The sequence below is a fragment of the Maniola hyperantus genome, chromosome 17, assembly GCF_902806685.2.
Source record: "Maniola hyperantus chromosome 17, iAphHyp1.2, whole genome shotgun sequence".
Lineage (NCBI taxonomy): Eukaryota > Metazoa > Arthropoda > Insecta > Lepidoptera > Nymphalidae > Maniola > Maniola hyperantus.
Genome location: NC_048552.1, coordinates 998166 through 1023463, shown reverse-complemented (window position 1 = coordinate 1023463; position 25298 = coordinate 998166). Strand labels below are relative to the sequence as shown.

The 25298-nt window shown below is 39.5% G+C and overlaps 2 protein-coding genes across 4 annotated transcripts in view; both read right to left on the bottom strand.

Moving 5' to 3' along the window:
* Nucleotides 1–25298, bottom strand: part of LOC117990006 (ubiquitin-associated protein 1) — a 184491-nt gene that overhangs the window by 82611 nt on the left and 76582 nt on the right. The window lies entirely within an intron of this gene.
* Chsy (Chondroitin sulfate synthase) overlaps nt 1–25298 on the bottom strand; it is a 144375-nt gene that overhangs the window by 54449 nt on the left and 64628 nt on the right. The window contains exon 7 of one of the 3 annotated variants that reach the window (XR_011237769.1): nt 8291–8326. The exons of 1 other annotated variant lie outside the window; for it this stretch is intronic. The gene's annotated coding sequence lies outside the window, so the exon portion shown is untranslated. Of the gene's footprint in view, nt 1–8290; nt 8327–9629; nt 9749–25298 lie in introns of those variants that run through there. One more of the 3 variants, XR_011237770.1, reaches the window with a different exon arrangement.

The following is a 25298-nucleotide window of genomic DNA, read 5'->3' as shown; positions in this document are numbered from 1 at the left end:
AATAATTTTGTTCTGTCACATGTTATCTTAATCTTACAACTAAATGGTATATTATAGTAAAAATCGATAAAGTGCGAGTCGGACTCGAGCACGAAGGGTTCCGTACCATCGTAAAAGAAATAACACTTTTTTAATTTTCATGGCAGCCATTTTAAAATTTTGATTATCTGTTGTTATAGTGGCAATAAATACACACTTGTAAAAATGTTAGCTCTCTATTTATTATGGTACATGAGGTACGGCCGACTCGGGTACGGAACCCTAATAATAGTATTTCAAGCATTAAGTATAGCATATAATAAAAAGTAAGGTTGTTTTGCACCCACATTGAACAAAACAAAATGGTCCCCACTAAGCAAGTAAAACTGCTGCAGGCTTTAAGAGCCCGCCGTTCATCAGCTATTGTAATATGATGAATATTATGTTATAAAATAATCTTATTGTGCTTTGTTCACTTGTCAATTTGAAATTAGATATTTATTTCCCAAGCCATAAAATTTATAAATTTTAATACTTCGTCAGCGTGGACTACACAAATTTCAAACCCCTATTTCACCCACTTAGGGGTTGAATTTTCAAAAATCCTTTCTTAGCGGATGCCCACGACATAATAGCTATCTGCATGCCAAATTTCAGCCTGATCAGTCGAGTAGTGTGAGCTGTGTTTTGATTGATCAGTCAGTCACCTTTTCATTTTATATATTTAGATTTTATGGTAATTTCCACAGATTCTGTGGTTATTCGAACAAAAATTTAGGTTAGGTATAGGTATATTTTCTGGGTCACGTCACACCAAGCGAGCTCGGTAGATATTATTGTTTTGAAAATCGCTACCGCCTGTCACTCGCGAAGGTCGCCGGACAACAAACGCTAAAAGGATTCTGCGGTGAAACTGGAAAGTTCGTTTTCCACACTATGCGATGCCCTGCGCATGTCTAATATTTCTAATACGCGCAATATAGTTTTATTTGTAAAACACACACCGTCACTGCTAACTAAAAATTAGCATCTTCGGAGTTCAAATAAACAGGAGAGTGGTGACTTGCCAACGCCCACGCCATTTTAAAACTCATATTTTCCCCTTTCAGTGAATGCCAGTCTGTTTACACACCCGACATTTTCTTCTTCAAATCATTACCATCCACATTTTCTTCATCAAATCATTACCATCCATATTATACAGGGTGTAATTAGAACGCTAGCACAAACGAAGACAAGTGATAGTACAGTACGCGGCAGAAAATAATGTACATCGACATTAGAAAGAGATAGCGGTTTTGTAGAGCATTGTCTCTGTCGTTGAGACCGACAAAACGTCATATAAGTATGAGTGACAGAGACAACGCTCTACAAAGCCGAAATCTCATTCTAAAGGTCGATGTACAATATTTTCTGCCGAGTACTGTACCTACTGATAATTACTGATAATAAGACACCGAGAAGAACCAACAAGAAACACGGCGTTGCTCATTTCAACAATTCGCTTTTTTTTTAATAAAAATAGTGAGCAAACGAGTAGAGATGATTATCGCCGCCCATGAATATTTACAGTACAGAAAGTAAGTGGCTAATAGATAAATGTTTTTATTCAATCAATGAAATGTTGGCACAGTAGGTTAAGTTGACTAGAATTAAACTTGAGTTAGATTGTAAAAATATTTAATATTTAATGAATTTAACTATGCTAATAATTATTAGAATTTTATTAATTGTGTTATAATAGAAAAAAAATTGCATGCCAGAAATGGCTGATTACATTGATTCTTACTTACCTTAAAAATTAACTACCATTGTGACATGTATTCTAGCAAAATAAAGGATTTATGATTTATGATTATGATAGAACCTTTAGACTCTTTAGAGGAAGGATTTACCATAATGATTGCCATGTTTGAAGTACCTACCTATTGTTGACCCGCGTATTGCTGGAGTGAGCTGCATGTCGATTCCTTCTTATAGCACAAGTAAAGGAATAAATCCTAACCGTGAATTTGTGGTTAAGTTACAAACAAAAATATATTCATGAACGAATACTTAATTAGTTTTTTAAAAATTTCAATGTAAGATAACTATACCAAGTGGGATATCATATGAAAGGGCTCTACCTGTACATTCTAAAACAGATTTTTATTTATTTTTATGCATAATAGTTTTTGATTTATCATGCAAAATGTCGAAAAAACCCTCAGTGCGCGAGTCTCTTCTCGCCCTTGCCCGGGATTTTTCGAGCTATGTGCGCGCCCATTGCCACTTCAGTTTCGCAACCCGTTGAGCTATGTCGGTTACTCTGGTTCTCCTACGAATCACTACGTAGTCACTCAGCGGGTGATGGAGATAGCTATGCTTAGAGTTTCTCTACGTGATCAAATCAGAAATGAGAGGCCCGTAGGATAATTTCTACTATTTCCAATTAATTTCTAATCCTTTGTTATGTTAAAGTATATAAAAACCGAACAGCATAGTAAAAACCGGCCAAGTGCGAGTCAGGCTCGCGCAATGAGGGTTCCGTACCCTGTACTGTAGTCGTATTTTTTCAACATTTTACAGGATAATTCAAAAACTATGATACATAAAAATAAATAAAAATCTGTTTTAGAATGCACAGGTGCAGACCTTTCATATGATACCCCACTTGATATACTATCTTACTTAGAAAATTGAAAATACTAATTATTAGTTCATGACCACAATTTTATTTTTTATGTGTGATGTAACCACAAATTCACGGTTTTCAGATTTTTCCCCAAATGTCAGCTATAAGATCTACCTACCTGCCAAATTTCACGATTCTAGGTCAACGGGAAGTACCCTGTAGGTTTCTTGACAGACAGACGGACAGGCAGACAGACAGACAGACAACAAAGTGATCCTATAAGGGTTCAGTTTTCCTTTTGAGGTACGGAACCCTAAAAATGTAAACATGATAATAAAATATTATGTTAAAAAGTTAAATTCCTACATTAATAATTAAGCAGTCTTGCCATAATCACTTTACGTTAGGAACGTATTTTATGCATGTTGTGATATAATAATAATTTATTGTCAGTGACGTGAAGGAAAACATCGATATAATTTAATGTTTTTCTTATTTCGTCCAGAAATTTTCTTAATATTCACAATAAAAACAATAAGTTAGGGAAAATGCTCAACGACAAAAATAGTTTCGCCTGTCTACATTAATCTAACAACTTAGTAATTTTATTATTACTTATTTACTAGATGGGACAGATGGACAAACATACATACTTTTGCATTTGTGATGTTAAAATGGAAGTATGGATTTTATTAAATATACCCACAGAACAATAAAACAATAATTTAATCAGTATTTTAAATTTAAACCAATTTCTTAAGGTTAATAATTTACAGTTTTTTTAAAGTTTATTTTGGTTTCGCTGCAACGCTATTTGTAATTTGTATTGAAGATAACATTATTTTGATCGATATCAAGACGAGCCAGTAAATTAATTGGATCGTGTAAATAATAAAACCGGTCAAGCGCGACTCGCACACGAAGGGTTCTGTACCATCGTACAAGATATAACACTATCTTCTTTTATTTTTTTTAATTTACACGGCGGCCATTTTGAAAAGTTTATTTTCTTTTTGTAACGGCAATAGAAATACATGCACTCTGAAAATTTCAACCCTCTACCTTTTACGGTTCATGAGACAAAGCTCGTTGACAGACTGACAGACGGACAGACGGACGGACAATAGAGGCTTAGTAATATTATCCCGTTGACACTCTTCGGGTGTTTGTGCACTCATTCGGATTCGGTTCGTATCCGTGATTCTTCAAAGTGGCCGTCATACAAATACGTACATTCGATTCGTGTTTTGTTGACGGATCCGTGAAATCACGGATGAGTGCACAAACGCCCTGCGGGTACGGAAAGAACCCTAAAAAGATCACAATTCTTGATCTTACTCTGAAGTTAATTTACAATAATGATAGTTACAATTAATATTATAATCTATCGATACGCATCGCAGTTGCATCACTAGCTGCCGTAACTCGGGTCATTGGAAAGTATGAAGCAAAGGTTATGCCATCTATTATAGCAGCACAGTTTTGTCGATATCTATTGAAATACCAGCGTGTTCTCTGGCTACATCGATTCAGGAAGCGTTGCCCTTTCCCATCACTATTTCGAAATTATACTCTCCTTATGGGACAATACGCAAGGGCCGTCTCGTAGTAGGATAAGCCAAGTAAGTAACTGTATAATATCCTTATTTTTCCCATGATGTTTCCTATATATACGAGAACCAAAATAACCGACATTACCCAACGGATAAGCAAGCAAAACATTTTTATATAGATCTTAAAACCCGTGCCTACTTAATTAAAAATTGTGATTAAAAAGCTTCGTTAAAAAGTGAATAAAAAACTTCTCATTCTGAGAGAAGAACCATATACTGAGCATGGGTGAAAATGAGAAGGGGTTAGGCCATAGTCTACCACGCTGTCCTAGTGCGGATTGGCAGCTACCCAACCAGACAACCAACTGGAGGGAAGGTATGTGGGACTCGCCGGCCGAGAGGCGACCGGAATATCCACTAAAACCCAGCGGCGCTCCTGCGCGTCGCCTCGCGACTGGGTCACGGGAACACCGAAACAATCAACCGCGACCCAGCCAGCGACGTCCGCCGAGGCGACCCTCCACCAGGGACCCACTCACGAGGTCCCCCGCGCCGCCCGTCCGAGGCGCACCAACTATGTGCACCTCCCGGAGACCCAAGTACGGGCCGGCAACGTGATCCCGCGCACGTCGCCCGCGTCTCATCTTTCGCCTCTGCTAGCCCTTTGCTAGTCAGAGGGACACGCGCAGAAACCTTCCCCCTGCCAAGCAGTGGCGTGCACAGGAGTTCAAGCCAGGGTATGCATTTAGGTATGAACTTATTTTACGGCAGGTTATAATGAAAAATAAGCATTGATTTATTACAATGAGGGTAAGCAGTGCGTTTATGCTTCTATGAGCTGCACGCCACTGCTGCCAAGTCATTAGCCATAGCTAACAATATCCCCGAAGAGAAATTATTAGCCATGTTACCGGGGACAACCCTCCACCTCCCATGGCCCCACCAACCTCTCGGTTATATGGGCCGAATCGCGGGAGGGCGCCCGTTCGGTACTTGCTCTTGGCATTTTCCCGGGGCGCCTTCTTGACTCCCTACAAATTATTTTGTCTCTTCCTTGTCCCTTATGCTCACTCTCCCCCCTTGGGGGCTAGACGTCACTAGCACAGCTGTGATCTCCGCTGCTGCTCCTCCGTGGTGCCGGCCTGGCACCTGCACGCTCCGAGCTGCTTCGCCTCTTATGCCAATGGTGCGCGAATTCCCGTAGCCGGTTGTAGTTCCCCGCCGATGAGACGAGGTCCGTGCAGAAGACCGGCCCCGGTGATGTTACCGGGGTGTACCGGCCCGAATAGTGCTCTTCCCCTCGGACGTATCCAAAAGGGACCAGCAGCACCCAGGCACACTGGAAGGTTACCTGGCTGGCACCCCTAAATGAGAATCAACCTAACCTAACCTAACCCGGTGCGGGATAGCGCGGTAGACGTGCGGGTGTGCGGGGCGTTCCCCTGCCTCATACTGTGAGAGATCGATAAACTTTGTCAGCCCTAGCACAGACTACGGTCTTTTTGGGCTGCAAACTGCCAACACCAGTATCGGCTTTTTATCTAGTGCTTTGGTGTATGGTGTAAATTGTTCACTTTTTATTTTGTCAAAATAAAAATAAATAAATAAAAAACCCCCCCGATTTCCATGACCTGTCGCAAACTTTACGGATGTATGCTGCGCACTTGGGCACACTCGAGATGAGCTCCTCTAATCGTAGGCACATCGGTGGAAGACATCTTTCGAAAGACAATGGCTTAAATATTTACAACACAATAATTAGCGGCCATCACTCTAATCTCAGACTACGTGGTAATTGCGGGAAAAAACTCTGTTTTATACAACACTTATGTAACTTTATGTATTTTTTCTGTTACATAAGTAAATACAAATTAAATTCGTGTACACAACATTACCTTTGTACACAATTGAGTAGATACTTATCTTTAGTTAGGGATCTATAGTACGCGACAGGTTGACATGGCGATCGGAGTGCGGACGCCCCGCACAGCCCACAGTCGGGCGCGGGTGACGTGCAGGTGTGCGGGGCGTATCTTTTTAACCGACTTCAAAAAAAGGAGGAGGTTCTCAATTCGTCGGAATCTTTTTTTTTTTTTTTATGTATGTTCCCCGATTACTCGAAGACGCCTGGACCGATTTGGAAAATTCTTTTTTTGTTTGAAAGGGTATACTTCAAAGTTGGTCCCATTTAAATTTGGTGAAGATCTGATGAACATCTTTGAAGATAGATACTGGAACTCCTCAACGGATAAGAGTAAATTGCTCGCAATCAGTCTAATAGCTTAGTAAACAGTAGATTTTTAACCAGTCATAGCATAATTCCGTGGGACCACTAAAAATTGTGAAATAAAAATTTTTACAAAAAAAATAAAAACCGACTTCGATACACAAACACTAAAAATTGAAAAATAATTTAATTTATTACCGAATATATTATGTATACAAGAGTTAATATAGTTCCATAATAATATTTTTTGGGGTCGGTGCCAATGAGGTGCCATTGTGGAGTCTCATAAAAATATGAAGTCTAGACGATTCGCGCAGCTAAAGCTAATTGGCACCGGCACCAAAAAGTATTATTATGGAACTATATTAACTCTTGTATACATAATATATTCGGTAATAAATTAAATTATTTTTCAATTTTTAGTGTTTGTGTATCGAAGTCGGTTTTTATTTTTTTTGTAAAAAAATTTTGTGATGTAACCACAAATTCACGGTTTTCGGATTTATTCCTTTACTAGTGCTATAAGACCTACCTATCTACCAAATTTCATGATTCTAGGTCAACGTCAACGGGAAGTATCCTATAGGTTTTCTTGACAGACACAACGGACAACCCACCACCTCCCATGGCCCCACCAACCTCGCGGTTATATGGGCCGAAAAGCGGGAGGGCGCCCGTTCGGTACTTGCTCGGTGGCTCTTTCCCGACACGGCGGACAGACGGACAGACAGACAACGAAGTGATCCTATACAGGTTCCTTTTTACCTTTTGAGGTACAGAACCCTGAAAATTAATAAATGGACGCCAAAAAATGTTATTTCTTGTACGATGGTAATGAATCCTTCGCATGCGAGTCCGACTCGCACTTGACCGTTTTTTTTGTTTAAACTTTCGTTGCACTTGTTTGAGGTTATAGACAAGAAAGTGACAGGCGATGACTAGTAAAAACATTAAAAAATTAAAGGTATGATTCCGTACCACACTGCACGCAGCAGCGCTGCCGCAACAGTGCTGTCCCCAGCTGTCACAGTCCTGTCACGGCTCTACTGGTCTCCATACAATATCTATAAGCTTATATGACATTACATTCCGCACTAGGCAGCAATGTCGCGGCAGCAATGTAGCGGAACATTGCTGCCTAGCTCGGAGTGTAATGTCATTATATAAGCTTATAGAGATTGTATGGGGATCAGCGGCCCTACCGCGGTTGTTTGACAGCTACAATGTCACGATCGCAATCATCTCTGATTGGTTAATGCTCGCTCACTATTGGCCAAAATGCATTGTTGCAACAAGAATCGCACAAATTCAGCTAATCAGAACAATTGAGATTGTAATAATGATTGATGCAGGTTTTAGACAATCGCCCTACAGTAGTGCCGCGACAGGACTGTGACAGCTGGTGACAGCACTGTTGCGGCAGCGCTGCTGCGTGCAGCGTGGTTCGGAATCATACCTTAAAAAAGCTGTTAGTTAAGGTCAAAGTTAACGTAGGCGTGTTTGAGTAACAGCTCACCGCCGACGGGCTCAGAGATGAGTTGATGAAGATGAGTGTTGACCTTTATAACAGCCATTGCGACCGCATGACGTGCTGATTAAGTTTTAGGGATCCGTACCCAAAGGGAATGTATTGAAGGACATCATCATCATCATCAACCGATAGACGTCCACTGCTGGACATAGGACTTTTAGAGACTTCCACATGTCACGGTCTTGCGCCGCCTGAATCCTGCGGCTCCCTGGGGCTCGTTTGATGTCGTCCGTCCATAAATCCTTTCAAAAATCCTTTCTTAGCGGATGCCTACGTCATTTAATTTTTAATTCAATTTAATTTAATTTATCATACCTAATAGCTACCTATCTGCAAGCCAAATTTCAGCCCGATCCGTCCAGTAGTTTGAGCTGTGCGTTGATAGATCAGTCAGTCAGTCAGTCAGTCAGTCAGTCAGTCACCTTTTCCTTTTATATATTTAGATTGCGTATGTTGCGCGTGCGTCACTAATGAGGGAGAGGGTGCAAGAGAGTGCGTTTGCAGATTGCACCCATCTTGCACCACAGGGTTCGCATGTAAGTAGACATGCGCTAATGTCAGCGGAAATGAGGACCTTTGGGACCTGGGTCTAGCGCATGCGTCTAACGCAAGTTGAATGGGCACCACTGTAGTTAGAAATATACCTAGGCAGTTCCTTTGGTTCCACAGATGTTTTTCGACGACGGAAATTCTAAAATTCTACTCCTCCTAAGTCCTAGTACCTACAGTGCGACAAGGCTATCTCGGCGCGTGGCGAAAATCTAAAACTAACGTTGCCGTCAAGTGTCCCCTTTGTTCTTGTTTGAATATTCTAAGCCTTTGTTCTCCAACAGCGCCCCCCTGTCAACGTCATTCAACTGCCAAAAGAGCCTTGTCGCACTGTATCTAGCTACTTCAAAGATGCTCTAGGGTTTTGTAATTTGTGGTCAACATTTTATTGTTTTCTTAAGAAATTGGGTAAGCATAACATGTCAAGACCTTGTGTGGGGCTTAGCCTCGAAAATTAAGATGTTATTTAAACCGATAGCGATATCTAAATATATAAAAGGAAAAGGTGACTGACTGACTGATCTATCAACGCACAGCTCAAACTACTGGACGGATCGGGCTGAAATTTGGTATGCAGATAGCTATTATGACGTAGGCATCCGCTAAGAAAGGATTTTGGAAAATTCAACCCATAAGGAGGTGAAATAGGGGTTTGAAATTTGTGTAGTCCGCGCGGATGCAGTCGCGAGCATAAGCTAGTTATACTTAATTATAATATAAAAGAATGTTACCAATACTTACAATATTATGTTGTAATTCAACCTCTATATTTTTCTTGGAATGTATGTCGTTATGGTGTTGACTCTAGATAAGTATTCGACCATTGTGTTATTGACTGCTTATAATATGACTAGCTTATGCTGGCGACTTCGTCCGCGTGGACTACACAAATTTCAAACCCCTATTTCGACCCTTAAGGGGTTGAATTTTTAAAAATCCTTTCTTAGCGGATGACTACGTCATAACAGTTATCTGCATTCTGCATGCCAAATATCAGCCCGATCCGTCCAGTAGTTTGAGCTGTGCGTTGATAGATCAGTCAGTCAGTCAATCAGTCAGTCAGTCACCTTTTCCTTTTATGTAATACTAGCTTATGTTCGCGACTTCGTCCGCGTGGACTACAAAATTTCAAACCCCTATTTCACCCCCTTAGGAGTTGAATTTTCAAAAATCCTTTCTTAGCGGATGCCTACGTCATAATAGCTATCTGCATGCCAAATTTCAGCCCGATCCGTCCAGTAGTTTGAGCTGTGCGTTGATAGATCAGTCAGTCAGTCAATCAGTCAGTCAGTCACCTTTTCCTTTTATATATTTAGAAGATTAGGTAAAAAACTTGGACAAAAGCAAAGTTGCATAATCCGTGTTACGTACTTAGGTAATTAAAAATCTTCATCATCATGATCAACTCATCGCCGGCTCACTACAGAGCACGGGTCTCCTCTCAGAGTGACACGGGTTTTCGGCATAGTCTACCAGCTGGCCAAGTGCGGATTATCAGACTTCACCCACCTTTGTGAACATTATGGAGAACTCTCAGGCAGTTTCCCAAGTTATATTTAATTAAGTAAGCCCAAGATCGAACCCCCGACCTCCGATTAGAAGGCGGACGTTCTAACCACTAGGCTATCCTATTACAGGTAAAAATCTTACCGTGAACCAAATTCTAAAGTCATTTTAAGCAAAGTAGGTAGTCATGAAGTACATCACGCCGCGCCGGAACAGTTTCTAACCTTATACCATCTAGTTAGCGAATCTTGCGAGTAGGTATACTTATTATTATCTCCAACAGATATCTCTTCTTCCAAAACACGACCGTTAAATTTGTTAAAACTGTTGAAAGATGCATCAAACGAAGAGAAAGGACGACGGAATCGAATAAAATACCAAATCGCAAGCAATTCATAAGTTTTAAGTTAAACCACACAAGCGTCATGTCGCTCGACAAAATGTTGCAGTTCTGTCAACAATCAACATAACTACTGGGGCTAAACGGCTTGATTTTCCTAATACTTCTATATAATATGTACTGACTGACTGACTGATTGACATATATTATGCAAGATATCCCTGTACTAACTATCTGGTGCCCGCGACTTCGTCCGCGTGGATTTAGATGTTTAAAATCCCATAACTCTACCACACTGGTTCAGTAAACAGAAAACTGGTTGAGAAGAACCGGCGAGAAACTCAGTTCAATTTTACGCTGTAGGTTGATTTAGCATTTGTCAAGGCATAAACAGCACGCGACAAGACCAAAAGTTAAATGCTACTGAAGCTTTGAAACAAAAAGTCTCTACTATGTTCTTGCCCTAAACCAGTAAATCGCAAGCAATTCATATGTTTAACGTTTGTTGTCGAAAAGTGAACGGACACTGTGAACGCAACTTTAATCACTTCGGCCTTGGAGTGTTTAGTAAACCTATCTGATGGCGATATTTGGTGATGGACATATCGATGATTTACTATCGATTTTTGTGTGTAAACTGATTGATTAGAAACAACCGAGCATTATGGATAGTCTTGCGAATCCATCATTACGGGTTCCATTTTTAAATTCACAATACAAGTTAGCCATTGACTGCAATCACACGTTATCGTACCCAAACGCTAAATCGCTTGGCAGTACTTTGACGGTATGGTGGTAACTAGCTATGGACGCAGCCTCCCTGGACCAAACCAGACCAGAGAAAATTTAGAATTTATAAAATTCCAAATTTCCCCTGCCGGGACTCGAACTCATGACCTCCCACTAACAAGACCACAGTGTTCACTCCAGTTTAGTGCTCTCCTTTGGTAGCAAGGCCTAATTGGACCTTACATTGACATACCTTATAGGTAAGTATAATATAACCTAGGACCAACTAGGCACGTGCCTAGGGGCGTGAGGTTACGAAGGGGCGCGTGCGATCATGTAGAGTTCGATTACCTGGCCTACCTAATTATCACTAAGTACTAATATTATTTTGGAGTGATCGAAACTGGCTCTTCTCTACATAGTATAAAATAAAGTCGCTTTCCGCTGTCTGTATGTATGTATGAACGCGTAGATCTTTTAAACTACGCAAGGGATTTTAATGCGGTTTTAACCGACTTCAAAAAAAGGAGGAGGTATGGTATGTATAGGTATGTTCCCCGATTACTCAAAAACGCCTGGACCGATTTTGAAAATTCTTTTTTTGTTTGAAAGGGTATACTTCAAAGTTGGTCCCATTTCAATTTGGTGAAGATCTGATGAACATCTTCGAAGATAGATACTGGAACTCCTCAACGGATAAGAGTAAATTGCTCGCGATCAGTGTAACAGCTTAGTAAACAGTAGATTTTTAACCAGTCATAGCATAATTCCATGGGGCCACTAAAAATTGTGAAATAAAAATTTTTTACAAAAAAAATAAAAACCGACTTCGTTACATAAACACTAAAAATTGAAAAATAATTTAATTTATTACCGAATATATTATGTATACAAGAGTTAATATAGTTCCATAATAATATTTTTTGGGGTCGGTGCCAATGAGGTGCCATTGTGGAGTCCCATAAAAATATGAAGTCTAGACGATTCGCGCAGCTAAAGCTAATTGGCACCGGCACCAAAAAGTATTATTATGGAACTATATTAACTCTTGTATACATAATATATTCGGTAATAAATTAAATTATTTTTCAATTTTTAGTGTTTATGTAACGAAGTCGGTTTTTATTTTTTTTGTAATTACCAACAGATAGAGTGATTCAAGACGAAGGTTTATAGTTATAGTTTAATTCTCAAAAAATAGAGATCCCTAGAGAAATTGAAATAATGTGATTAAGGTCGGAAAAAAATCCTCTCATTTGAGAGTTTCCGACGCAATGACACCTCAATGACACTACATTAGTATCTACATTGCACCCATGCGAAGCTGGGGCGGGTCGCTAGTCTTCAATATAGCAAAGTGTTATGAACTCATGAGGTAATGTTCTTCACTCGTTCACATAAATAGTATAATCACCAACTACCAGCTATGCAATGAGACGATTCCTCATTCCTTTGAATTTAGTTAGTAATTTTTTTGGATATGGCTGTTAGAGGTGCCTATGAGCAGTGGCGTGCAGGTCATAGAGGCATAAATGCACTGCTTACCCCAGTTGTAATAGCTTAGTGCTTATTTTTCATTATGGCCTGCCAGTAAACAGGTTCCTACCTAACTAATGCCTACCCTGGCCTCAAACCCTGTGCACGCCACTGCCTACGAAGTGCTTGCCTAGGGCGCTCTCGACATATAATCCGCCTCTGCCTAGGACTACATCATCGTGACGTGATCTTGACCACGATTCAAGCAGTCTTATAATAACTTTATTTACTTACTTATAAGGTAAATATAAAATTATTAAAAAAATTGCTAGAATATCTGGCCTTGTTTCAAATACCTATCAATACCATCTCCGCCGATAAACTGTCACATTGACACACGATAATTGCACGCGACCTCCACTCACCGGCTAGTGTGAAGTGGCCACTTTTAGTTCACTTAAACTGCCCATATAAGGTTAAACGATTACAGAATTACAGTCACATTTAACCCTGATAGCTTTAAGCTAAACAAAATGACCTTGTTCTGATATAAAAGAAAGTTTTTTTTAATACTAGCGCTTGGCTGCAATCACACCTGGTGGCAAGTGATGATGCAGCCTAAGATGGAGCGCGCTTGCCTAGAAGATGCCTATTTACTCTTGACTTGAAATATTGCTTGGATTGCTTTGATTATTACCTATTTATCGTACACATTGTTATAACCTCAAATTAATTACCCATATACATAATATATGAACATACCAAGTGGGATGTCATATAAAAGGTTTCATAGACCTGTACATTCTAAAACAGATTTTTTTATGCATAATAATTTTTGATTTATCATACAAAATCTCGAAAAAAATACCCGAGTACGGAACCCTCGGTGCGCGAGCCTAACTCGTACTTGGCTGGTTGCTATTAAACCCGTTTGGTTTCTACACGGCATCGTACCGGAACGCTAAATCGCTTGGCGGTACGGCTTTGCCGGTAGGACGGTAACTAGCCACGGCCGACGCCTCCCATTAGACCCAGAGCGGAGAAATTTTAGAAATTATATATTTCCCCTGCCGGGAATCGAACCTAGGGCCTCCCAATAACCACCACAGCGCTCACCACCGCACCTTACCAGTTACCACTAGCTGCGATTATGCAATGGATGTCATTGATTAATTACTATTTATTCATTGAAGTCTCCTTTTTGTTTCTTTATTGCACAAAAAGTACAACAAGCGAACTTAAAGCTAATTAGATGTAACTATTCAACGACCTTGAAGCAATAATTACTATGAATAACATACAGGGTGTCCAGATTTTACACTTTTAAACATAATCGCGTTAGATCGCCAATACGACGATCTCCCTGGCGCAGTGGTAAGCGCTGTGGTCTTATTAGTGGGAGGTCCCGGGTTCGATTCCTGGCAGGGTTCGGAATTTTATAATTTCTAATTTTCTGGTCTGGACTGGTGGGAGGCTTCGGCCGTCGCTAGTTACCACCCTACCAGCAAAGCCGTGCCGCCAAGCGATTTAGCGTTCCGGTACGATGCCGTGTAGAAACCAAAGGGTTTAATAAAAATGCCTTACCCCTTCCAGCCGCCGTTTAGCCCGCTTCTATATTAGACTACTTTACAGTCAAGGGCTAACTTGTATCCGAATTAAAAAAAAACCTACCGCATACACTATCTGCACTGAACTTTTTTTTAACTTGCTGGCAAGTGATGAAGATATAGTGCGCCTGCCTAGACATGCCTTTTCACTCTTGACATGAAGGTACCCATATTAAAATTGGCAAGGAAAACTGATGCTGGAAGGGCGTTCGAATCAAAAACGATTAGACAAATCGCTTCGTTCGTGTCAGTGGAATTTCGACTACGTACGGCTGCAAACCTTGGCGATGCCTTGCAGTACGATGCGTAGTAGAAAGGTGAAGGAGGAGGTCAAAAGTTCTTGGAGAAATCCAATGGCACTAAATGCACCCCTGACCGAGTCTCTTCCCTGTGACATAATTTTGTAGACCAATGGAGCATTTGTGCCGCGTCGCGACTCGCCAGCAGAGACCCTTTGAAAAGGCCTCTGCTTTTTTTTCGCTTAGGAGGGGAAAACTCAGTACACTCATTCAAATACAGAGTGAAGCAGTATTACTTACCATTAATATAGAGTATTTTATATATTATATGTATTTATATTTTTCATATATTATGTATATAATTATGTATGATAAGTATTATTATTGTATATAAGTTGATTTGGGTATTTATTATAAGATATTTATGTAGTTTATTAGATTCTAGTACCGTAGACCTATTCCACTTCTTGATACGCCTTACTCACAACCTTGAATGGGAAGCTGGAAGAAATCTCTGTTTAGAGATAAGCATTTCCGATGTAACTTAATTTATTATTACTTTGTAACTACAATTTTTGGTACATGAATAATAAAAAAATAAAAAAAAAATCCTCCTGGACATAGTGCCGGACTCCTACCGACTAAAAACCCCTCCTTTCTCTTCTTTCGACTTTCTCCTTACTTTCCATTATAGCTTCCATGTATTTCTGAACTATCAGCCACTTCCTTTTCTCTTCCAGCATTGTGCTTATGAGGCTCTCCACTCCAAACTCTCCTCCAAGCTCGGCCACGACATTCCTTCTTTCTTCCTCAAACTGAGGACAACGGAACAGCGTATGTTCTTCATTGCTGTATAATAAATCTATCGATCGATTAAATATAAATAATTAAAACATCCTGTAAACAAAAATATAATAAAAAGATTATTATATAGAAAAAAAGTTGAGTTTCATTCATCATTATTCATATTTACTTACTTTCTTTTTTATCTTAAACAAGTTAGCTCTATACGATCTCACATGATGGTGTAACACAGTGGCGTGCAGGTCATAGAGGCATACATGTACTGCTTACCCTAGTGACCCTAGTCCTAATAACTCAATGCTTATTTTTCATTATGACTAAATAGGTTCGTACCTAATTACCTATCCAGACTTGAATATCTGCGCACGCCACTGGTGTAACCTAAGACGGAATGCGCTTTGAAGAGCTATGGCAGCTCAGTATACAAATATACGGTCCATCCATCCATCAACTTGTACGTGTCTCTGCTGGACTTAGGCCTTTTGGAAAGCGCGTCACCACACATCACGGTAGGTACGAGGTACACCTTCCTCATTTACCTATTCCTCGTCACCATTTGAAAGTTGTCAGTCCAGCGGGCTGGAGGACGCCACACGGCAAAAAAAAGATTTACACTGGATTTTTAGGGTTCCGTACCTCAAAAGGACAAAAGGAACCCTTATAGGATCAGGATTGAATATTTACAGTACCAGAGGAACCTTTACAGGTAGGATTTAGGATAATGGTCGCCATGTAAAAGTACCTAATTGCAGACCCGCGCATTGAGTGAGCTGCATGTCAAATCCACGCTCTTCTAAGATTTACAAACCTAATCAATACCATATTTTATAATTTTTATAGTGTTTCACCTACACTTGAAGGAAATTTCTAAATAATTTTAAATACACATCAAAAATTGCGAACCGGCAGGAATCGAACCCGCGTCTCCTGGGATCGCGCCCGACGCTCTAACCACTAAGCTACAGCCCGCTTACTGCCGGTGACGAAATTTGTGATGTGTATGCTCACTCAGTACTGAAGCGACTGTTTCTGCCATCTAGTAGCGACATCTAATCAATACCAACTACAACCCGGGTATCTTTAAAACAAGAGTGAATAGGCATCTTCTAGGTAAACGCGTCCCATCTTAGGCCGCATCATCACTTTCCGTCAGGTGTGATTGCGGTCAAGCGTTTGCCTATAATGAATAAAAAAAATAAAAAAAAACTTCGATTCTGTAATAAATGTTTTTGGGGTTTTACCTGTACATTCTACAACAGTTTTTGTATTTATTATTTATGCATAACAGTTTTTGGTTTATCGTGGAAAATGTCGAAAAAATACGACTGTAATACGGAACCCTCGCGTGTGCGAGTCTTACTCGCACTTGGCGACACTAGTTTTTAGAAATCTAATTAATCCCCGCGGACATAAGTCGTGGTCATCATGTAGTCCATAACAATATATTGAATTACATTATTAAAATAATATTGCAGTTAATTTAAACGAATTGCTATCAGACAAACACAAAAATAACTATTAAACATTATATTAATAGACTTACGTAAAACTATCTCGTCTTCACATTTTACTTATGAATATGCAAGTTATTGTTGAGCATTATGAATAATTAATTCAAAACGTCGTAAAATTAAACAGTCTGAACATAAATACGTAAGTACTCTTAATCACTGTCTGCGTCGTAATTTATCATTGCTGAGGCGCATGCCAAGGTGCTGAGGTGCATGCCAAGGTGCTGAGGTGCATGCCAAGGTGCTGAGGTGCATGCCAAGGTGCTGGAACGGCGAATATACCATCACCAGCCATATCCATATAATGTAATTTTTGGTAACGATCAGTCGTGTTTCAGGCGCCATAAATGCTTATGACAACCACTCAGCGCCGGCAGAGTGGCATATTTAGCTTCAGAGAGTTGCCCTCTCTCCTCTGAAACCAACAAAATCCATATCGGTGATGCTTACCAAATTTGTTGTGACCCGCCGGACCTTTAGGGAACTTCTAACATAATGTCAAGGCTTTGATGACGTCACTGGCAGGCGTCAAATGTTAGTAGATTTGACGCAGGCAGCCCTAAAGTAGCCTTATTTTTCTTTGATTTTACGTCACCATAGCCTAATACCGTCGATCCAGGATCAAAGGGAGAGCTACCTCACTCTAGTTCACTCTGTCACTATGCAAGACGTGACGTCAGCAACATAAACGCCGTGAAAATGCGTGGGATTATTTACTTCAGCGTCGATTTCTGCCTAGCTCGACCGCGACACCCACTTGGGCGGGCGTATTGCGAAAACGCCTTGAGTCTTGAGAAGGTTAAGAAAAGTCGGTCAAATGCGAGTCTGACTCACATATGAACGGTTCCGTACCATCGTACAAGAATATTTTTTATTTTAATTCATGGCAGCAATTTTTTAAATTTTTGTTTTTTGTTGTTGTATCAGTTGTGGCAATAGATATCTACACATTCTGCAAAAAATTCTAATACCGGTTCTCGCGACGCAGCCCGCTGACAGACAGACGGGCGGACGGACGGACAGCGGAGGCTTATGTTTCTGTGTTAAAAGTAGAGCGTCGTTTTTTACCCGACTACGAAAAAGCCTAAAGGAAGGGTTTTGATTTGTGCAGTCAATGTATGTATGTATCTATGTGTGTTCCACTGTAGCGGCTAAGCTATGGGGCCGATTTTGATAAATGAAGTGTCAATTGAATCCTTGTTATCATTGATGTTGGAATCCCCAGTCCGGGTGACATAGGCTACATTTTATACGAAAAAAATTTATCTGACCGAGGTTGCATCCAAAAAATTGGGGGAGTTTTTAAAAAAATGTTTTGCCATTGTATCGAGTGGGATATCAAAGGAAAAAGGAAAAAATACTGCGTTCATAAATATAAATATATCATACCTACTATTAAAATATACCAAGCATCAGAAACCCAATTTTACTGTACCTAATATTTCAGCGAAGATCGTAATCGGGTTTATTGTTCGCCGATCTATTTGTCTGAGGGTCCACGTCTCAGCCGCGTAGAAAGATCGGATAGACAAGGCATTTTATTAGACTCGCGCGTTCTTTTACAATCACGCATTTGTTTTTAAAATTCGCAACCAAAACTATTGCAGCACCAACAGAAGTTAGGGAGTTGTGTACTGAATATTGAATAATCAATAGCGAATAATTGAATAAATTGGTTCCTAAGAATAGTCCGGTCATGGACACCCGAAGGTCACACCAATAGTTTTGTAACGGTGGTAGGTGACTAAAGTCTAAACAGGTGTTCGTATGCAGTGCGACCGAGGCTGCAATAATAACCGTTAAAGGTTTATTAAATATTCCAATAACGTTACCGTTTTGTAAGATTGCAATCTTACGAGACGAACCTAAAAACTGAGTCTGCTACTGAGGACGGGTGTGTTCTGAGAATTGCTGAGTATATTATGAATAGAATAGAATAGATGCCATGAAAGAAATGACACTTCCTAAATTTAAACGGAAGCTACCCGAGTGGTTTTCTTTTTGTAACATCTCAACTGTTTACCCATATTCGCAATAAAGAAATTTGTATTTTGTATTTGTATTTGTTATTATTTCATTGTTTTTACTCGGTTAATGACTTCTTAAACTTCAAAGAATGATAATTTGGCGGATAAAGTGTTTGTTGTTAACAATTACTAATCTAAGTACTATAACTAATAATAATTTTAATGACAGCATGTTGACATACTTTTTTCCACTTTTGATGTCTGTTTATATAATATTTTATTAATTTTAATAATTGACATTTTGTAATCGCAATATTTTATTTTGTTTCGTACTCAATATTCTCCTTTAAATACTAATTATTGATGACTTATTTAAATTAGGTATATATTATTGACATTATTGTACTTAATAACATTGCACGCCATACTTGGTAATACACTGTTTCCAAAAAAATATTGTAACACCACTTCACGTGTATTTTTTGCAATAAAAAATTATGAATAATTATAAATTATGAATTATGATGTTTATTAAAATAAACTTTTCGGGTTTCCGAAATATGTCCCCTGCCCATTCAGCTTCGCCACCCGCTGAGTTATATCGTTACATGACCAACCTTTATTTCTCTATTGCAGTCTAAATTCCTAGTTTTTTCAAACACTTATTAACTATCGTATCCGTCGTATCTGCTGGTCGATTACGGGAAACCTGCATGAGTCATTATTACAATTGCAATTGTTGTGATTGGCTGAATTTATGGTATTCTTGTTGCAACAATGCACTGTAGCCAATAGTGAGCGATTGTCAACCAATCAGATTGCGATCGTGACATTCTATCACAATCTAGCCTCTGTTCTCGGCACCTTTCACAGAGATAATGGCTAATGTTCTTGATGTAGATATTATAAATTACAATATGGAAGACATTCAGTTTGTGCATTAACCTAGTGCAAGATATCCGACACTGTATATATAATAGCAGATAGGTAATTGCCCCAAAATGTCTTGGAACCGTGCAAATCATATTTCACAAGCAAGTGTGAAGTGAGTCTACGTTTCAAATTCAACGGGTTCAAGTCATAAGTGATGAGCTGCGGGGTGATTGTCTAAAACCTGCATCAATCATTATTACAATCTCAATTGTTCTGATTGGCTGAATTTGTGCGGTTCTTGTTGCAACAATGAGCAACAATGCATTGTGGCCAATAGTCAGCGAGCATTAACCAATCAGAGATGATTGCGATCGTGACATTGTAGCTGTCAAACAACCGCGGTAGGGCCACAGGTGCGCGATTGCGGTACAATGACAGCTACAATGTCACGATCGCAATCATCTCTGATTGGTTGACGCTCGCTCACTATAGGCTACAATGCATTGTTGCAACAAGAATAGCACAAATTCAGCCAATCACAACAATTGAGATTGTAGTAATGATTGATGCAGGTTGTACGAAATCGCCCCACAGGTTATCATACATCATCATCATCGTCAACCGATAGATGCCCACTGCTGGACAAAGGTGTTTTGTAGGGACTTCCAAAGCCACGGTCCTGCGCTGCTTAATCCATACATTTTTTTAAATTTATTTTAGACGTATGTATGACCACGATCACACCTGATGGGAAGTGATGATGTGGCCTAAAATGTGACGCGTTTGCTTTCATGATTCTAGGTCGACGGGAAGTACCCTATAGGTTTCTCGACAGACAGACAACAAAGTGATCCTATAAGGGTTCCGTTTTTCATTTTGAGGCACGGAACCCTAATAACGAATTCGCTCCTAGCTTGTCGCTTGGACCATATAAACATGACATATTATGAAATGTCAGAAATAATTTGTAAACTCTCGAATTTTTTCTGCATCGCCTTCAGGCAGTGGTCCGACCGCCGGCGAGAAAACGACTAACTATCGGCGATTTTCTCTCTCAAGAAACGCACAATAAATGTACATTACGTGTAAACGAAAGAGATGCATATATCAAAAGTTGCTCTCTGATTGTTCACACTGCCGGCGACGACTCGCTTTACTAGTTTGGTCACTGAGCGCCGTGCTTTCAAAAATAAACTCGCTCAGCGATATTCGTTCAGCGATGCTCGCTCGCTTGAACACGTGTAACGCGCGCAGGTTTGCACAGGACTGAGCGACCGCGGGCGAATGGCGCGAGTAATCGCTCGTCGTACTTGCACACTCGCTTATAGCCCGGCGACAAAACTATCGAAACTACACACTCGCTTCCCGCTGATCGCCAACTCGTTTAAGTTTCTGGTTCTACTCGTTTCTCGTTCATCGTCGGCGGTCGGACCACTGCCTCAAAGAGCTAATCCATACTAATCCATATCCATATTCATATCCATACTAATATTATAAATGCAAAAGTGTGTCTGTCTGTCTATCTGTCTGTCTGCTAGCTTTTCACGTCTCAACCGTTCAACCGATTTTGACGAAATTTGGTACAGCGATAGTTTTCATCCCGGGGAAGGACATAGGCTACTTTTTATCCCGGAAAAGTGAAGAGTTCCCACAGGATTTTTAGAAACTTAAATCCACGCGGACGAAGTCGCGGGCATCTATCTAGTAAGTGATAAGTCTCATGCTGTTTGAGTGAATTAGAAAGAACGGTCATTCTTTGTAACACCTTACCAGTTACCACAGCAGGTGTAATGAGTTAATGACACGCACACTTTACGTGATAGCCTTGTGGTTAAAACGTCGGCCTCCTATTCGGGAGGTCGGGGGTTCGATCCGGAGCACGCTTCTCTGACTTTTCGGAGTTTACTGCGTTTTAAGCAATAGGGTTTTGGACTGTACTGAATATACTGTAGAATAGGAATGTCTCGTAATCTAATTTATCTGTTTAAATAAAATTCAAAGTCCTGACTGACTGACTTATATATCAACGCACAGCCTAAACCGCTAGGGATGGTATCATTTTTAAAGTTACATCGATGAAACATTATTGGTATTCAAGCTTTCGTTTAAGAATAAAAAATTAGTATTTCACGATTTTTGAAAATTCTACCACCAAGGGGGTTAAATAGGGGATGAAAGTTTGTATGAAAGTCCGTCATTTTTCAAGTTATTTGCATGAAAATTGGTATTTGGGTTATCGGTAACAAATGAAGAAAATATATGCATTTCAGGATTTTTGGAAATCAGGATTTTCTAAATTCTACCCGAGCAAAGCCGGGGCGGGTCAGCTAGTTTAAATATAGATATAGAGATAGATAGATAACTCCAGTCCCCAAGCAACCAGTGGCTCTACCGCGGTTGTTTGACAGCTACAATGTCACGATCGCAATCATCTCTGATTGGTTAATGCTCGCTCACTATTGGCCACAATGCATTGTTGCAACAAGAATCGCACAAATTCAGCCAATCAGAACAATTGAGATTGTAATAATGATTGATGCAGGTTTTAGACAATCGCCCTACAGGGTGCCTGTAATGACGTAGGACTCGTTGCCTCACTGCATGACTATGCAAATGATTGTTTGGATTAGAATGGAAATTGTCACGTGAGAAAACTTCTTTACACTTTGGGTATAGTGTAAATTCTTAGGCTCGGTGCACATTGATTGCTATTGCTGAGCATCTATAGCCACACTAGACTTTATAACAATCATAGCTCAAAATGGCAGCTATTATAATAACTGGTTCCATCTTCAAATTAAAGTTTGGCGGCCAAAATATGTAAAGCTTTTTTCTTTGCTCTAGAGTCTTGACTCTAGTGCCACCTTCTTCAAGTCAGAGTAATTGTGCTGTGTTCACTTCTTTACATCATTGGTCCACTTCCACTTAAAGTCAAAGTCAAAGTCAAATTATTTATATTCAAAATAGGTAATTAATTACTCTTTTTGATGGTCAGATGTTGGATTTGTAAGATATAGTGGTGATAATTATTACGCAAACTTAAAACTAAAACTACGAGGGTTCCAAACGCGCCGACTCTGAGGAACTTATAAGCGCACAGCGAGGAAGCTCTCGGTTTGATCCTAAATCGACATAATATTCTGTCAAATTTAAGGCTATGGGCAGAGACTATTTGGATTTCTCCTCGGTGGCTAGGGGTGTCGTGAAATCAAAAATACCTATAGACGTTTAATAGCCTATGAAGCCTAGCTACATTCAACGAATCCCAGTGTAGTCTGAAGCCTCAACGACGTTTTGTTACAATTATTTTAATAACTGTCATGAACTGTGCTTTCGGTCACTTTTCAGCAGCACTGAAATGGTAGCTATGAAATGCTCAATTAATGTTTCCGTTAGTATGGAGACCCGAGCCGCATTCGAGCGTTGCGATTTAAATATCAGACGCATCAGACGCTCAGCTTCTGAAAAGAAACAATTGCTCAGACGAAAGTCAATGTGCGTGCACCCTACAGATCTTATAGTAATGATTGCAAATCTTATTCTAATTATACTAACGCGCCTACATTTTCGCACGTTCTATTGATATTTTGATAAGCGCTTGATTACAAACACACTTGATGGTGTTTAGATGTAACTTTCGGTTTGGTGAGAGACTGGCATGGCTATAGTTACCAGTTTGTAGTTTATAGGGTTTCGTACCCGAGGGTGCCATTGGTGCCCTATTACCTACTAAGCTTCCGCTGTCCGTCCGTCCGTCTGTCTGTCAGCTGTTAAAATTCACTATTTACATAATTTATTAATTCACAATTCACGAATTGTGTATATTTCAATTCAACTTATATATTATATGTGTATATCCACAAATAGTAAAAAATTCAAAATTTTGAATTTTTCTATCTGATGTAGATTTTTAAAAATCCTGTGGGAACTCTTTGATTTTCCGGGATAAAAAAGCCTATGCCCTTCCCCGGGATGCAAGCTACCTCTGCAGTACCAAATTTCGTCAAAATCGGTTGAACAGGTGAGCCGCGAAAAGCTAGCAGACAGACAGACAGCCAGACACATTTTCGCATTTATAATATTAGTATGGATTAGTATGGATTAAAAAGTTTTTCATACATGGTACAGAACCCTTCATGTGCCAGTTTGATTCGCATTTACCTTTTACATTTTACCTTTTATAATAAAATCCCGCAAACTATTTTGGACTTACCTTTGCACAAGTTTAAAAAATTTATTAAAAATATGCTCCTGAAAAAAGCATATTATTACACAATTGAAGATTATCTAAATGATAAAAGAGCGTGATTTGACCTGCAGCTCGTTCCAGCAACGCACAAGACTGCAAATACTATTTTATACATGGCATAATCTTGTACCTACTTATATCAAATATTTGAAAAGAGCAACCGCCGAGTTTCTTGCTGGTTCTTCTCGGCAGGAAAGGCATTCCGAACCAGTGGTAGATGCATCCGACTATTCGTAAGCACTTGTAAAAGTTTATACGAATAAAAAAGATTTTCATTTTCATTTTCATTTTCATTTTCATTTTCATTTGACCGGCTTTTTTCTATAACTTGACCCATTGCACTTAATATAAGAATGACCAACATAGCCTACCTATATCTAATATCTATCTCATACGGTCATACCTACATAATACATTTCTCAATGTAGTTATTAGACTATAATAGGTGAACGTGCGGGTGTCGTTTGAATATCATCTCGGATTGTTTGTCGCGTTATTATGCAGTCACAGTTCCGGGTTCGAGTCCCGCGTATTGCCTACCAGCTACTTACCTACCTGTTGCTAATGTACGTAAATTGTGACATCAAACATAATATACCTGCCTATTTAAACGTATGATGTCTACGTATTTAATTGGGATTTTCATGGGTTTTTCAAATCTCATTGAAATATCAATAGGTAGGTATGTACTTCAATGAGTTACCCATAGGTGATTAGGTATATTTATTTTGTACATTGGACTTAAAAAACATCCATAGCACAAAAAACGTTTATTTTCGTCTTTGGCAAGTATTCGTTTAATTACACTTACGGCGATTACGCACTACACTTCCGTCATCCGAGTTCTATCCGTCATCCGTGAGAATACCAGCGATTAACTACGACATATGTCATAAACTCCCATACAAAACAAAAAGGAACGTACACGTATTTTCTCGGACTCGGATCGGATGAGTGCGTAACCGCTGCTAAGCTAGTCACACATCTATCAGATCGCACCGTACTTGCCGCACGTGTACTGAAATGTACGCACGCATTAGGTACTAAACTAGCGGCACGCTATGATGGCCGGTTTGACGTTTGTCCGCTCATGAAGTTCCGTATTAATTGATAACGACTTTGAAGGAAATAATTGTATTACTTTATTGACGATAGTGATGTGCAGAGATTCATAAATTTTATCGAATGTAGTTTTAGGTTTAGGACTCAAAATTTATTTATTAAATTGATTTCTTAAATGTATACAAGTGTAGAAAAATCAGTTTGCACCATTTAAGGGGTGAATGTACTTGTGAATATGAACAATTTTCACTATGTGGACAAACCTCTGAAATCGCAAAAAAATATCAATAAATTTTTAAAAATGGAATCTAATACGATCGTCACATAGGATCGCTGGCTAGCACAACTACTACCTCCGGCAAACTCGCGTCAATGCTCAATGCAAAACAAAGCAGTTTCGAATTGACGTTGCTTCGAAAAGTATAAACTGTCAGTGCAATGCGATTGTGATATAGTTTTGACCTGGCTTTGGATTTCAAATA